The following is a 17,978-nucleotide window of genomic DNA, read 5'->3' on the forward strand; positions in this document are numbered from 1 at the left end:
CTGTGTAGGTCCTGACTATGAAGAAAATAATAGGAGAGCATTAGTTGAGTACCTAGGAGTATGAGGAAAGATTTGTTCATCTATAAATGAAAAGCCTGAGGGTCTTAGAAATGGAGACTTGCTCAAAGCCAAATAGCTGCAACCAATAGTATCTGAAGTTGAAGCCATGTTTCTAGGGCTCCAAAGTCCATGCTCTCTATTCCCACCATGCTCTCTATTCCCTTCCAAAGATGGCCATGGCTGGTTCTCCATCTAGGAGCTTAAATATGATTAGAAAAATAAAAGGTAACTTTCAGAGGGGAAGATTAGTTAGTTTTCCTGAGAATACATATGCCAGAAGTATTTCTACATGTGACGTTTTACACTTTGCACTTTATAAGTACAGAAAGCCCAAATGCTCAGTAGAGAATGTAGAGATTATTTGTTTAGTATTTACTGTATGTAGTTTTTGAGTTTGTTTTCCTGGTATAGCTGTGGGTGAGTAGAGTGTGTGACACAGATATCATCAACCTTGGGATGGCCTCCATCTAATGCGCATGGATTCCATGACTCCACAAAGTTCTGAGAATTTATTATTACATTTTTATTTGTTTAAGAGTCACTTCATTTAACAATAGCCATCAATGGCTTTTACGTTATCTGAATAAGACAAAATTCTATTGCCACTCCTTATTAACTTAGCTAATGAGACAATTTCTAGATGAGAAAATAATTCAAAGCCCACTAAACTGAAATGACTTTTTAGTTGTTTTTGTCCTCCTAAAAACAAGAGTTGTTTTCTTTTAGTAGATATGTAAAACTCAATTTTTCTGAGATAATTCGAAGAACTTGTTTTTAGATTTAAGGTAACTTGTTTCAAAAACAAAACAAAACAAAACACCTCTTAACATGAAAAGATGTAAAAAAGAAAGAAAACCTGAAAATAGTGGATATGAACCCTCAGCAGTGTGACCGCAATGTCCGCGTGCCCACGTCAGCCTCCCAACAAGAGCACCAATGGCAGCTCTCGACTCCTCCATCTCTGCACCTCGGGAGTCGAGTTTCTTTTCTCATCCTGGTGGCTGGGCTCATCTTGGTCTTGTGCTCTTTGAGAGGGCTCTGCTCACAGTGGATGTGATGACCTGGGTCCCCTCTTTGCCACGTAAATAACTGACTAATGATTTAGAGCTTTTCTTTCAGTGTCCCCCATCTATTTTAAGACTATCCTTTCCTGTGGCTGAAGGTGTGATTCCCTTGTCTTCTCCTCCCTCCTGTGCTGAGTGCGGTGGCTCTGTCTGGAAGAAAGTTGGAAGGAATTGGGGGCTTTCTTCACATAATTGCATAATTAGTGAAATAATGATCAATTTGTCCAAAAGGAAATAAAATCTTTTTTTTTTTCCTTTTCTAGAAGAAGGTGTGCTACATGTAAGGAGCATATCACACACACACACACACGTTTTCCCACAATTCCCAGTCTGTAATTGTCAGTCTTCATTATCTCCTTTTCCAGGTACGATCAATCAGAATGTGAGAGTCTCCTAAAGTAGTGTATACCTAGAGAAACTTTAATATGCTACTAGAAAATCAGTAACCCCCATGCTTTGTTCATGTGTGTGGAGTTGCTTGATCTGAAGCCCAGTTCTCTCTCTCTCAGAACTTTTTGCCCCAAACGTTAACTTGTATTAACTTATTTTACAATATTTTATTAGGTTTATTAATGTCATTTTGATTTATTTTTTAAGAATTTTATGACACTATGGGGTATTATAAAACTACAAAAAATATTTTATTTGAATTATTTGTTCTCATAAACCATGAAAAGTAGAATGAAAGTCAAAATGAGCATGGGATGGAAATAGTCTGCGTTCCTCGGAAGCCAGGTTTTCCTCATAACTGTTAGCTGAGGATAATGTCTTATATTCACAAACTTGTTAACGGAATATCTCCATCCCTTAACATTGTATTAATTAGTAGAAATTCAATTTAAATTGTATTGCTTCCACCAGTGAAGAATTTTACAGGCACAGGTTTTTTACAGGTTTCTCTATTTTACTGATCTCGACTATCATCATTTTGATTGCAACTATTAGGCATTATAAGAAACTACTTCTTCCTGAGATTTCTCTAACTTCAAGTTTTAAATTTATTTAGAAAATGCAAAAGTTATTCTTCACATTAGTTCAGTTCATTATGGTTTATAAAGCTGTTTCAAATTCACTATGGTATCTGATCCTCAAACCAATCATTTGTGAGAAGTAGATGGAGATTTTCTGACTTTAAATCCATTAGAGAGTAAGTGTTGAAGCTGAGATGAAAACTCAGGTCTCCATTCTCTGACTTTCATATTCCTCTTTTCTATGAGTCAATACTATTGAAAAATAGCATCTCAGAGGCAGGGAGTAACTTAACAGTTCCCGTACCATCTCAGTCAACAGCCTAGCATGTAGGGAAAGTTATATATACCAGCCAGTCTGAGGCGTTATCAAGGGAATAACAGTCTGTGTTCCCATTATATGTGTGCAAACTCATCAGTTTTGGTCAAAGTTGTAATCCCAGCATGATTTCCCCTGGACACTCTGGCTCATCTCTCTTTGCTCCCAAATGATCAGTGTTCAAACACCAAGTAATAAGAATAAGCCAAAGAGAGTTAGGAAAAGAAATCTGCTGTGAAGAAATGTAAAAACCTGTGCCACAGAGGTCCTTGTCCAGCGCTTTGGCTGTATTGACAGGATTGATCATACTTTTATTGGTTTCTGCTCCCCTTAAAAACTTATGAAATTTATCTCGTGGGATATCAGTCTTCCCTATTCACAATGATTAAACATAGGTTAATAGAGACTTTTTCATGGGGAAGATGGCTAGGAGGAGTACTCATAAAACTCTGTACTCTTTCCATGATGGAGTCTTTATAGTCTTAGGGATGCCGGGTTTAGGTTGAACAGACAGAGCCTGATAGAGACACCCTTGCCTCCCACCAACACCACCCAATAAACTTTTAATTCCTTGCATTTGATTTTAGAAATAAGGATAGTAAGATTGAACCAAAATGCAAATTTCCACATGTTGAATTTTGACCTGTTAAACAATGGAGAGTCATTGTAGTATAGCCGAGTAGGTCTCTAGAATGTTCATTAATGTGTATGTTTAGAGTTCACCAAGACCCCTTGGCTTTTGAGGTTCAGAATCTTATGTCTTAAGCAAATAGGAAGGATCTGTGTATTTAAACGTAATTGTGGGCGAAAGTATGATGCGGGAAAACAAGATTTACCATGCACCCTTCTCCCCAGCTTCCAAGACTGGCATCCAGTTATCCCAGATTGGTAGTGGGGGGTGGGGTGGGGAGAAGAACATAAAGATGAAACAAAAAGGGAGGTTTTATTGTTGATCCGTGAGAAAGGAGTCCTCTCAGCCTAGTTCCTCTACCTCCTGAAAGCAGTGTTATAGAAAGATTAAATATGGCAGCTATGAGAGGGAAGATTTAGTGGGAAATGAAACTGAAAAGTTACTTCTATAAAGCACAAGAACCCTTGAGAAGCTTAGAACAACCAATACCACAGAAGTAAACAACTGTTGTTGAAAATAGACCTGGAATTTGCTGAGATCACCACCTGGACCAACACTTCATAGATTAGATTAGGATGAAGGGAGCAGTATTTGAAAAGGATGATGATGCCTTTAATTGTATAAATCTGGATGTAACTCTCTTTGACTTCCTAGGTCAATGATCAATTATGGTACTCCAGGGCAGCTACTAAACATTATTTTTCCCCCTCTATATTCTTCAAACCCAAACTAACCAAAAAGTAAAAAGTTTTTATCAGTTGGAGTTTTTGGATGCCAGCAGCAGGAAGCAGAATTTGGCTAACTAAAACAGAAAAGTCAATTTCTTGCAAGATTATGGGAAAATTTCAGGACCGAAGACGAGGCTGAATTTAAGGCAGGGAGAGAGTGGGAGCCAGGCAGCTTCGAGAGAGTTGGGATCCTCACTAGTGGAACGAATCACATGATAGTGTTTTCCAGGCACTGTGACAGGAATGGGTGACGCCCAAATATATTCATTCTGTCATTCAGCTCGTGATTTGTATTTTAAAGAGAGAACTTGGGTCCCACGTTTGCCACTTGGATAGGAGAAAAATGAATATCCCTGACTGATGTTACCACTAAGCTATATATTCAGTGGTATGGAGGAAAATAACCCCAAAGGAAGCCAATTACAGTACCCAAACAAGAAGGAACTGGTGTCACAAAGCCAACCAGTGACACACATTCCCTGTAAGCTGCATGCCATTTTGATATCAGTGAATAAACAGAAGAGCTACCTCTAATAGCTATGCAACAGTTCCACGTGTTTCTGTGCTTTCTGGCTGGCAGATTCCATTTGCACAAAAGATGTCAGAATTTCTCTCAAGTGCCAATTGCCTTTCAGAAGAAGGAACAACTTAACAGATCCTGAGATGCTAAGTCTGGGTCTGAGCCAGGGATGCTAAGTGCTGAACATTAATATTTGGCCAGTGACCATGAGGTCTCCTAGATGAAGTCATATATCTCCTCTTAAAAGAGAGAGTGTCCTTCCTAATCAACTTGAAAAACAACCCCAACACAGCCATTATTTAATATGCTTTTGTAAATATCTTCTGCTGACAGAATGCTCTCCTGTTGTGAGAGAAACTGCTACTCCTTCGTTCATCGCTGAAATCATGACTAGGAACCTAAATATTTGGAACATCTCAACCCTCACAACTCATAGTTAAGTTAACCTAACATCTAAAGTAAATGATATATTTTATTTATTAAACTAAACAATAACCTGCATTCATGATCAAAAAGTAAAAGATGTGCACTTTTCATTACAGTCTAAAATTTTCAGATGACCTCCTGACTTAAATTATGCTTAGCAGTCTGCTGGATTTGGTGCGCCCATATACTGGGTCTTTCAGTTGCACTAAAGACCTATAAACTGCTTTCTATATCGATGCATTAATCGCTCATTTATTTATGTCATTTATTAGAAACGAATTATTATAGAATACTCAAAAGTCACTTAGGGACCAATTCATTTAAAAAAATCAATTACACAGTTAGGTTGTATAATGTACCAATTAGCCTAAATGATTTTAGGCTTTTGGAAACTATTTGTAATTTACCAATATATCTCCCTAAGTTAACAGAAATGATACATAAATAATTCAGCAACCTGTATTCTTATCCACATAATTTGTTGTGACAGCACTAGCCATAGACACTGGGTGTGAGGATGTGGAAGACACAACTCATCACTTCCTACCTACTTCACTGCAAAGAGTACTCGGGGTAGGCAGTAGAAATAGCACCTGCTTTGGGTTCCTTCCTTCAGGTAATCTCATGTGGAGGCATAAAACTAGAACACCTGATTTCAGGCCCAGATGGAATACAGACACAACATACAGATACAAACAGACGCACCTTCAAATGGACACATAATATACACACATTAGTAGACTCCCAGAGAGCATCAAGGACCTCATTACACCAGGCAGAAGGAGGCGACTCCTGATTCTCTGTAAGGATAGGCCAGTAAAACCCAAATGATAACGCAGTTCTCCATTCCAGTTTCCTGTTTGTATTCCTTCTGTGGTATTCTCCGCTGCACCTAGCATAGTGCTTTCAAAATGGTTGTTCAGCTGTATGTGTTTGTTTGTTTGTTTTTTAAATAAAAATATCTGAAAGAAAACCCACCTGGTTTAATAATGTCATTTTAGAGTAGGTTCTACTATGCCCAATTCTTTTCTTTTTGAAAGAAACATAGAAGAATTTTTTTTTTTCAGTTTTGGCCCCTCCCCTTATTCCATCTAGCAGAAGTGTTAATGAGAAATTTCTAATTGCAGAGCAGGTGCTGGAGCAGCAAGGCTAGAGTCCAAAATCATTCACAAGCTGAGTCATCAGCTATTGGGCCCTTGGGGGGAAGTCCTCTCCCGAGGGAATATTGGAGTCCTGCAATGTTCCACACGGTTTTTCCTCCTCTAAGAGGAAACTGAAGTGAAATGTAAGCCACAGCCAATTTGTAGGAGAAAATAACACCAGATTTATTCAGTGTATGATAAAAACCACATGTATGTCATAGACAAATTTCATGCTCAGAATCCATGACATTCCTGGTATTTTGCTCAGATAGTCCTGTGAAATTTCTGGAATCTTGACTATTTTAGCCACTTTAGGGCAGAAGCTACTGTCAGCCACATGGGCATTGGCATGAATTACTACACCTCTTTGATTTGTCTTTACGTTTTCAGTGCCACACGAACTCCAAGGAAACATTTAAAGGGATTGCAGGCAATCAGAAAATTGAAATACTGACAAAGTAATCCCATACACTACTATATTTCCAAAGTAAAAACTTGGATTGTTTCAAAATATATCATTTTCTCAACTTTATAACCTAGACAACAGCAAAGTTTCATTTTGAAACAGTAAAAGTGGGTGAGGACAAAACAAACCCTAGAGGCAAGTGTTTGTATTTGCATACACACATTTTTAGAATCATTATCATTCATCACAAACAGTTGGAAAGCCTTTTATAAAATTCAGTCCAGCATTATTTTTCTACTTAAGTGGATATTTATTTTCAGAATTTTAAGGTTTTGTTTTGTTTTGCCGATTTTGTAAGGCCATTTTTTTCTTATTTTTTTCTTTCTTCTAAAATAATTAACCAACAGGAATGACATTGGATTTTCCATTTCCTGGTGATACCACAACTATGGTGGAGTCATCCAGTTCTAAGCAGTGTGTTTACCCTCATGCCCTCTGGAGTCATCCAGTTCTAAAGAGATTTGTCTTACAGGGTGTTTCTTTTAAACACGGTTTCATGAAATGAAATTTCCTTCATTTTCAATGAGATAAATTTATGGGGATGATGGATACGATTCAGAGGCTAGACATTAGGACTGGGAAAAAAGCCACCATGAGTTATTTGGGAGACAAAGTGTTAAACTTCGGAATGAAATCATGCACTTTATAATGCTCATACCAAATAACTGGTCACATTCAGTAATTAAGTAAATAACATGCTTTTAAATTTTAAAAAAAGAAAAGGTAGAAAAGAAGACACTTTCTGGCACATTGAAGAAATATGGGTTGCGAGGTCTGTTCCCTGGTCCCTCTTAAATGTTTCTGAGGACCTCTGGGTCTAGAATCTCCTTCCATTCCAAGAGGAACTTGTCACTGTGATTCCCAGAACAGGTTTACAATGTCCCCATTGAGTACGCTAAATGCTGAGAATGAAGGAGGACCACTGGGGAAAATGGGGAGCGGCAGGGAGAGGCCAGAAAAAAAAAAAATTAATCCCAGTCCTCCATCTGCCGGTACTAGAGCCCCTGGAAATGAGCAGCTGATTCTTTTCTCAACCCTGTTCAACATGTCGAAGTATCCCAAATCCTTCCAGGGTGCTGGGGTAACAACGGCAGTTAGCCGGGACAGGGTCAGGGACTAGCACTTCATTCCTAAGATTTATGTTTAAAGGAAATTTGTTCAGATGGAACACCAGAAATATAATCAGCTGAGTAATTCAGTTGCAGACAGTTTTGCTTGAACCACAGATGTACGGACGAATCCACCCATGGCAAAGAGCAGCCATTCCTAGAGGCAGGGAAGTTGGCTTGGTTCTCTAAAGTTCCTTTCCAGTTCAAAGACCCCATGGCTTCACGCAGAAGACCAGACAGATGGGAATACCACAGGATGATAAATAGTTATCAGGATTTTGTTGTTGTTGTTGTTGTTATCAAGATTTTGAGTGGACACATTATTTGCATTGTAACTAGAACCCAATTCCTTGTTTGCTTTGCAGAATCCATGAAGTCAATAAAATAAGTTATTGCATATAGAAGATGGTTTAAAGCATTCTTTTCTAAATTCTTGTTTTTTGTGTATAGGAGAGAAAAATATAAGGAACATAAATTATTTTTTAGTTAAGTTACTTTCCATATTTTAAATGGCTATGATTCAGACTTAAAATAAAATTTCTAGAGGCACCCAAGTGGCTCAGAGGGTGAAGCTGCTGACTCTTGATTTTGGCTCAGATCATGATCTCAGAGGGTTGAGACTGATCCCCTCATTGGGCTCCACACTGGAATGGAGCCTGCTTGGGATTCTCTCTCTCCTTCTCTTCCTTCCGATCCTCACTCTCTCTCAAAATAATAATGACGATGATAATAATAATAATAATAAATAAAGATACACTTCTGACTTTAAAGTTAGTCAGGTTTACTTGAGCAGCAGTTCTGATTTTCAAAAGAATAACAGAAATGTTCCTTTCCTTCCTCCCTTCCTGGTTCAGAGTTCAGATCTGTCCTTCCTTAGTACCTCAAAAAATGGAAGGAACGTGTTGCAGCCTTAGGGTTGTCAGATTTAGTAAATAAAAATACAGAATGCTCAGTTTAATTTAGATTTTATACTGAAAAATGCATATGTTTTAGGATAAGTATGTCCCATGCAATATTTGGGACATACTTATACCAACTTTTTGTTTGTATATCTGAAATTCAAATGTCATTGGGTGTTCTATATTTTATCTGGAAATTCTGCCTGGCCTCTGGCTGTATTCAATTTCTGTGAGTGTCTTATTTGACAGACAATGTTGTCTGTGCTGCTTATCTGAGAGAGATGGTCAGAAAGGTAGTGCTTGTCAGACCTTTACCCCCATCCAAGTTCCTGTGACCTTGGGCTTCTCTCAGACACAAGCCATTTTTGCTTCTGGTGACAGATCATAAAAACAAGAGGAGAAGCATCTGGGTGGCTCAGTGGGTTAAGTGTCTGACTTCAACTCAGATTGTGATGTTGGGGTTCTGGGATTGAGCCCCATATCAGGCTCCCTGCTCAGTGGGGAGTCTGCTTCCCCCTCTCCCTCTGCCCCCTAACTCATGCTCGCCCTCTCTCAAATGAATAAATAAAATGTATAAAACAACAACAACAACAAAAAAACCTAAAATGGGAGTTTAACTTTCCAACGATAAACATAAAACAACTTTTTGCCCTGATATATTGATAAAATTCTCATTGTTTAGAAATTCAGATACCCGGGAGAGAAAAAGAAAGACCGTGTCTGCCAAATCCTCCTCACTAACGCTTGGTTACTGAGATCAGAAACTTGGATTTGAGTCCCATGTTGGCCACCTACAAGCTGTGTGAGTGAAGCCGGCTACTGAACTCTGAGTCTCAGCATCCTCGCTTCAAATTGGAGATAATGACAGATGATGATATTAGCCACCTCGAGAGGAGGATTAAATGAAAGAAAACATATAAAGTATGGGGCACAGTCTGGACCAGGTATTTCTATTAGGACTTTCACCATCACTACCTTGACAACTGTTATTAGCACCAACATGATGTGTGAGGCCTTGTGGTAGACAATATGAAGTGATTACTAAAGAGCTCACAGGCTGTTCTGGAAAAAGACCAGCTCTTAAAGAAATAAGGAACAATACAAGCCAGCAGGTCCTAAGTCCCAAACGAGGGTCACAGATGGATAAACTACAGGAGCTCAGAGGAGGAAGGGACATTGGCCGCATCCCTGGAAGCATAGGAGGATTGAGTGGTTTCTGTCCTACCATTTTCCCCTGGGAACTTTCCTCTTAATGGACACCTCCAAATGCAGGTAACTGATTACTTGTTAGAGCTCTACCAGCTGCCTCTGTCTCCTCCAATATTACCTGCAATGCCTCAGGTCTTCTCAGCAACAAACACAAGTGTTCTCCCTAGAATCACCAGTAACTTTCTCCAGGTTAAATTCAGAGGCTGTTATTTCTTTCCATCTCCTCCCAAGAGATTGTTTGACCATATGTTGATTGTGCATCATTCTTAAGATTCTTTTTAAAACATGTATATGCATTTGCTTGCTTAGCTGTCTCTTCTCTACCCTTTGCTTTGAATCTCAGTTCTGTGAATTCCCTTTTGACTCTTTCCTACACGTTTTACCTTTTAGCTCATTTATGCGAATGGTTACTGTCGCTCATTTTACAGGAATACTTTGTACTTCCTAAAACAACCCCTTCTCATAAATCACTAAAGCAGTTCATTCTCTATTATCTAGACTCATCATCATTGCATAGGATTGAAAGGAGTATATCCTGGTAATGTGATACACTTATAAGACTATTGGCAAGACTACAGTCTTATACCAATGATGAATTCATAAAATTGGAATTGATATAAAATTAACATTGTACTGAACTGAATAAGGTTGACAGATGTTCACTCAGCTAAATTAATATTTCCATGTAATTGAATTACTTGGTAAGTTTTCTGGGCTGATTCACAAAATTCTCCCTCAGTCCTACCCCCAAAAATGTATTATTGGGTTGTCACTTCAATAAACATTGAGAAATAATAAGCTTTCTATTTTTCTGTTTTCTTGGGTTTTTTGTTTTGTTTTATTTTGTTTTTTACACTGACACCTGTTGACCTGCTCCTATGGCTTTGTGAAGAGGTGGGCACCAGGAACCATAACAGTAGAACAATAGAAGGAGGTACAATGTTGGAGGTGGTGGAGACTCAGAGAAGGAAGGTTGTGTGGAAGTTTTGTAATTTATCTACATAGGGGTCCTGGAACATTTTTTTAAAAGGATTTTACTTATTTGTTTGAGAGACCACATGTACAAGTAGGGGGAATGGTAGAGGGAGAAGCAGGCTCCCTGCCGAGCAGGGACCCCGATCCTGGGCTCCATCCCAGAACCCTGAGAGCCAAAGGCAGATGCTTAACTGACTGAGCCACCCAGGTGCTTCTGGGACTTTTTTTTTTTTTTTAATAAAATAAGTTGTGCGGCCTTAATAGCACTTAATAGCACAAAATAAAATGTTCAGCTACTGAAGGGAAGCCTTTCCATAGCACCCATTATATATCTATCTGGTTCTCATGGTTCAAAAATAACTATAATGGGGGCGCCTGGGTGGCTCAGTGGGTTAAGCCACTGCCTTCGGCTCGGGTCATGATCTCGGGGTCCTGGGATCGAGTCCTGCATCGGGCTCTCTGCTCAGCAGGGAGCCTGCTTCCTCCTCTCTCTCCCTCTGCCTGCCTCTCTGCCTACTTGTGATCTCTCTCTGTCAAATAAATAAATAAAATCTTTAAAAAAAAAAACTATAATGCAGGTCATGACCTTCATCCAAGGTCTCACATGTAGCATGAGAGATCTTAATGATATTGGCGTAACTGGCTTATCTGAGCAAGACACTGGTTGTTTTATAAAACTAACCAATCAACAGAACTGGGTGATTTAGGTAACCCACTCCAGAAAAAATTTTTAAAGACCACCGTGAAAAAAGTGAAGTACATGGCTCTGGCTGGGGACTAAAGAGGATTTGAACATTAACGGACAATAAAGTAAAACCAGCTACCAATCAATTGATAACTTCTCTTTTAGAATTGAGGCTCTACTCAAAGACAGAGTTGATGAGCCACTTCCTCAGTCATTTTTGTACAGAAGGTTTTTTTTTTTCTTAATAGGAACAAAAAAATGTCTGTAAGTCAAATAAAGCTTTCTCATTTGTGAAGGGTTTCCTTACATGCATTATGAGGGGGACAAGCATATGAGCATAAGGAATTAACACCTCAAGTACCCAAATTAATATAAAAATAATTGTCACTGTTATAATAAAATACACTAATTTTGGAGCAAAAAACCAAATGGTTTCCTCACACTTGTCTGTCATTCAAGAACGCCTGTCAGTATAGGTAAAGGATTTAGCTTATCAATAAATTACATACATATATGTGAGCATCTTGAACAGGGCAATCAACACATATTTGCTAACAGATTGTAAGATGACACGGATGAATATCGAGACAGAAATTTCACCAAGTAACTTTCAAGTTTTTATGTGGATAATATGACAACAAATGGCATGATATCTCCTAGATACCTAGATTACATGTCCATTGTAATAGGGCAGACTTTGTGCTGATATACCCCAGAATAGGCCTATCTGTCATTTAAGGCCAGCATCCATTATCACTGGCTGATGTTCATGCCATAGGCGAGAAATATTTTTAATTTAACCCCTACTTATAAGGGTGCAAAAATAGTTGGTTGATATCTAGTTCAATCTCACCATACTTCATCATATAAGAGATTCACTTATTTATCATTTAATTACCTCATGGGAAATATCTGTACTATTATTTTGCCCATTTCTTAAACAACATGCATAATAAATTTACACAGAACATCTGTAGTGGTGGTAAGTATTCTTCTCCCATGAAACTTTTTGTATCTTAAATGTTCTTGTTGATTACATCTATATGGTACTAAACATCTAGATGAAAATTTAAAAGAAATTAAATTTAAAATTATCTGGATGCTTGGAAACATGGTCTATATTTCTACCTTTCTTTATCAGTATTCTTCTTTGTATGTGTTTTGGGAATGCCTTGAATAATAAATTAATTTCCATCCTTGGTTGGCAAATATTTGTCAATGGCCAAATGTTTGTGGTGTGTTGACTGATTAGCAAAGGTCCAAGCAGGTAGTTGTTCATACTGATGATTGGGAGTCACCAGAGGATCACTATTACTGATTTTTCCTTTTGCCGCAGGCTCCGGTATGGCTCACCACCGCAGTGTTGCTGATCCTATGTCATTTGCAAATTTGAATATTTTGTTTGTCATGGATTGTTTTAAATTAATTTTGAATGTGTAGCATTGATGGAAGAGTAGACAATAGATCAATGAAACAGAATAGAAAACCCAGAAATAGATGCACATAAATATCTTCAATAGACTTCTGACAAAGTTGCAAGAGCAATTCAAGGGAAGAAGGACAGCCTTTTTAATAAATAATGTTAGAGCAATTAAACATCACAGGCAAAAACAGATGAATCTCAACTTAAGTCTTCTATCTATGGCAAAAATTAATTCAAAATGGAATTAAATACAAAATACACAACTACAAAACTTTTTGGAGAAATCTCTGGAATCTGGGGTTAGACAGAGTTCTTAGACCTGACACCAAAAGCACAATCCAAAATGGAAAAAAAAAAAAATGATAAATTGGACTTTATCACAATTTACAACTTTTGCTTTTTTAAGACCCTGTGGAGAGAATAAAAAGATAAGTTGCAGACTGGGGAGAAATTGGTGCAAAACACATACTCAACAGAATACTGGTATCTAGAATATATTAAGAACCCTCAAACTCGACAGTTAAAAAAAAAAAAGAACCCAATCCGATTAGGAAATGGGTAAAAGATGTTGACAAGACAGTTTTCTGAAGAGGATATACAAAGGGAATATACGATGGCAAATAAGCAACGAAAGGATGTTAAATACCATTAGCCATTAGGTAAATGCAAATTAAAATCCCAAAGAGATATTACTGCACGCCTATCAGAAAGGCTAAAAAAAAAAAAAAACAGTGACAAAGCCAAATGCTGGAGAAGATGGAGCAAACTGATCCCTCATACATTGTTGATGGGAATCTGTAATGGTACAGCCACTCCGGAAAACAGTTTGGCTGTTTCTCAAAGACCTAAACATGCAATCAGCACATGACCTAGTCATCACATCCCTGGGCGTTTAAGCCCTCCAACATGAAAACTATCACACTAAAACCTGTACCTACATGTTTTAGAGGAGCTTAGTTTGTAATAGTCCCAACGGGAAACCAGCCAGGTGTCCTTCAGCGCGTGAGCGGACAAACCGGCACATCCATCCCACAGAATACTCCTCAACAATGAGGAAAAACCTCGAAGTCTACCTCAGCCAAGATACATCTCAGTGAAAGAAACAAAACAAAACAAAAAGTTATTGTGGTGTCTCTTCCGATTGGATGGGGACTCCCAAACGCGGGGCGGCTATTGGATGGAAGCCGGTAGTGAAAAGATTCACATGAGGCAGAACAAAGGAGCTAGAAGTTTACTGAATCCACCACAAGGGAGCTGCGGGCAGGATGGCAGAGGAGAGGCTGTCTGCCGTAAAGCGGTGGGTGGGGGCTGCTCTTAAAAGAGGAACATGAGGGGGTATGGGGATCTGTGGAATTTCCCCCTTCTTGGTAACTGTGCCTGGTTTTAAGTGGCCCATTGGTCAGTTAGGTCTTAGGGCTCTTTTGAGGTGGGTCACCTGCTAGGCATGTCTGCCTTCAGCCAGGGGGTTGGGGTCACTGTGGGCCCTTCTGCCTTGGTCAGGTTTCCATTGCTCAAGCCTGTTGTCCAAAAACGGTCTCTACAGTTACATAAAGGTGTGATTCTATCGATAAAACATTTTCAAAATGACAAAGTGATTGCAATGGAGAAGAGATGAGTGATTGCCTAGGACTAAGATGCGATGGAGGGTGGGAAAGAAGCGAGGGTGACTATAAAGGGCCAACACGAGGGACCGCCATCCTGATGGAATTGTTCTGTATTTTGACTGGATCGATGGCAATGTCTCGGCTGGGATCTTGTACTATAGTACTTACTGCAAGACGATAACCACCCCGGAGGAAGCTGGATCAAGGGCAGTGGTGGGGACATTTCTTTCTATTATTTCTTATAACTGATCTCAGCATCGAACAAAATAATCAAAAACAAACTTTAAAAATATCTGGTATTGAATTATAGGTTAATAAAAATAATTTTAGGGGCGCCTGGGTGGCTCCGTGGGTTAAAGCCTCTGCCTTCCGCTCAGGTCATGATCCCGGGGTCCTGGGATCGAGCCCTTCGTCAGGCTCTCTGCTCAGCAGGGAGCCTGCTTCCCTCTCTCTCTCTCTCTGCCTGCCTCTCTGCCTACTTGTGATCTCTGTCAAATAAATAAATAAAATCTTTAAAAAATAATAATAATTTTAAAAATCTGGTATTGAAATACTATTTCTCTTGGTGACAGTTTTTCAGTGTCCCCTTCACCTTTGCATCTCAGAGGAGTGCCTTTCTTGCCACATTCCAGGGGCAGCTCTGGAAAGTGAGAACCCCTGAGGATGGAAGTGGGATGAACAGGAATGACAAGGACCAGTCGGAAGTTCCTACAGAGTACACGCTTGCTTATTATGATAGGATGCTTTAAAATCTTAGGGAAAATTAGGCGAGAAAGAGAGAGAGTGGAGAGGACTAGAAACCATGCACAGTTCAGGAAAAGTTTAAAGGCACAGAGCTTGGGAAGAGAGTCTTCCTCACAGCCCCTTCAGGCAGCCACAAAGAGAAAGGGATATTATGCAAACATGGATATTTAGGGGAATAAAACAAAACAAGGTTTTTGTTGTTGTTGCTTGCCTTCCATCACTCCCTCCCTCCTGCTGTGAATCTTGCCAGGAGGAATCTTCGAATGCTAATGTCTTGGTATTTGACACAGTGAGTGATAATTGCACAGTGGCCAATTGATTTCCGACTTGCCCCTTGCAGATCAGCCCCGCGACTTTGCATTCATTCCCAGCCTCAAGGAGTTGAGCACAGCAACAGCAGAGCCCACCTTCACCCGTCAGATAATAAAGTTTAGTCATGCAGCTTAAAATAAAATAAGCAAGAAGCAGATGGCAAAAGGACAGAATGTAGTGTATTTAATCTGTCCATGTTTGCAAGGAAGCAATTGTCTTCTTAAGCTCCAGAAAACAGAGCAAGACAAACAGGAAAGCGTCTCTTTCCTGGACACATATGACAAGTGTTTATAGAGGTGATCCGGAGTTTGGGATAATTTGACCCCCGTCTTGCTGAATTCTGTTTCTCAGAACCAGGTAACTGAACTGGTCCACTTCTCCTGGTAGGCAATCAATGAGGGGGTTGGGGTAGAGGGGAAGTGGCGGAGGTTAGCGGCAGCCTACTCGGTAAACAACACTAATCAAAATGATCAAAGACCAGATGAAACCAATATGATTAGACCAAGTGAACCGCTCAAGACCAGAACTGGTCACCCATCCTAAAAGAACAGTCAGAGCAAACGGGCAAGCATTAAGTAGCTCGGTGTTGGGATTAGGCTGCCACCACTATGAAAACACAAGTGGTGAAGCAGCACCATGGAGATGCTATTCCAATTTGGCTGGTTTAGAATCCCTGCAATGCTGGAGAAAGGCTCTGGAAAATATGACTTTGCCTCCTCCACACAGAAATCTGGAAGGCTGACTTGAGCCCTTGGTCTGTAATTTATTCTTATTCCAATACAGATGGTGTCTGAATGCATTTCAATGATGTATCCATGAAGTCCCATTGCTGACTGCTAGAGTGGAAGCATCAGTAGAAATCTATGTACACGAATGAGTTAGAGCTGGACAGCTACACTGTATAAAGCAGTGCAGAAATGGAAAGAAGAGTGAAAAAAATGAAACAAAAGGAGGTCCAGGCTACTTATGCTTTCCATTATGCTTAATCGTGTGACAGGGAAACATTCAGGAAATCTGCATGCTTTTACAAAGGATCCATTCAAATGGAAGAAATTTAGGAATGATCAAAAGGGGAACTGGCCACTGTAGGTCTAACTCTCTCCCCTTCGTGGTTCAGCATCTACGTCCTTGGAGACTGAGTTCCAAAGAGGGGAAAATGCTATGTGACCTACCAGTAGGGGAAAGCCATTCCCCTTATCCACACAAGCTGGCTTTGTGTTGTGTTTTCTAGTCCCAGGTTTTGTGATCTACCCCTGGGTCTGGAGCTGAAAGAGGAAGACAATGAATAATCTCTTATTATATATCTATTATCGACTATTCCACATCTTCTCCAAGTCCAGCACATTTCAGGGTACTTCCTTCTCTGAGTTTCTACCCCTCGGAGCCATAGCACGCGTCTCAACATCGAGCCTTCTCATGTTTTCATTGTCATTTACCTCATTCGTTCAGCCACTTGGCCAACTGGCTCTTAGCACTGTGGGGGTAACATGGTGAGCCAAATAGCCATGGCTGCTCATTTCACAGACTTTACCATTGGGCAGATTTTCATCAAAGTTCCTTCAAAGCAAGGATCTTCCCTGCATTCCCTGCACGAGTTCTCAAAGATCATGGAGTGTGTTTAAGTGGTTTCATCTGAAGATAAGTAATCTCAGGAATGCACTGAACTCATCAGCATAGATGGCTCCTGAAGCAGCCTTTTGTTATAAAATTACAGGTGCTGGGCACTTACTTCTGATTATTTTCTGAGAGTAAACTATGAGACTTTTTAAAAATGGGGTTATTGTAAACTCGAGTTCACGTCATGAGATATGAAATGAAATGGCACATGTGCTAACAAAATTAGAGATTGAGACCTGGCACCAACCGTGATTCTAACCACACGGACAGAGCAAAGGGAGAAAACTGGTCAGCCCAGGGAACAAGATGAAGTAGACACTCAGAGAGGACCAGCAAAGAGGTGGGTGACCAGCTGTCCTGGTGCATCTGTGCTGCGGGGCTTCCCAGGGCACTGATTAGACTTCCAGAGGTAAAATCAGGAACGTTCCAGGCAAACTGAGATGAGTGGGCCACCCTATTAGGGGTTTCTGGACCCCAGGTATGTTCCTGCACTTGATTCTATGAGAAATTCCTCTCTTTGTTTACATGTCTCTGATTTGGGTTTCTGTTGCTTACTTGGAAGCTAGCATCTTACTGAAAAATAAGTAGGTTGTATTTTCCACTGTATAAAGAATTTTTGAAACTCTTTAAGATGAAGTACGTGACATCCCCATTGTAGTGTGGAGAGAATGAACTTGAAATCCTGGAAACGGTTATGGTGATCATATACGGCTAATGGGTCAGGGAGCAGAGCTGGGTCCTTTCTCTCCTATCAGGGGAGGTTTGCATTTCTAGGAAGTCTCCTTCACAGTGCCCAAGGGTTTTAGCTTCCTGCAGAGTGGATTCTGCAATGGGTAGGCAATCCACCAGTCGCAACCTGCCCTCTTAAAGAGACACCCACAGATACCTGTACTTTGCTAGGTCTGGCCATTGAATACATTCTCTGTACCCTCCATTGTTGTAAACTCTAGCGCTGTGACCCCTTTTCTTATCCCTGGTCTTCACTGCAGCTTCCTTACATGAAAAAGCATGAAAGGAAGAATAACCAGAACTCAGAGATGACCTCTCTTTGGGGCTCTACATACATTATCTAACGTA

Source organism: Neovison vison, chromosome 4 (assembly GCF_020171115.1).
Source record: "Neovison vison isolate M4711 chromosome 4, ASM_NN_V1, whole genome shotgun sequence".
In the NCBI taxonomy this organism is placed as follows: domain Eukaryota; kingdom Metazoa; phylum Chordata; class Mammalia; order Carnivora; family Mustelidae; genus Neogale; species Neogale vison.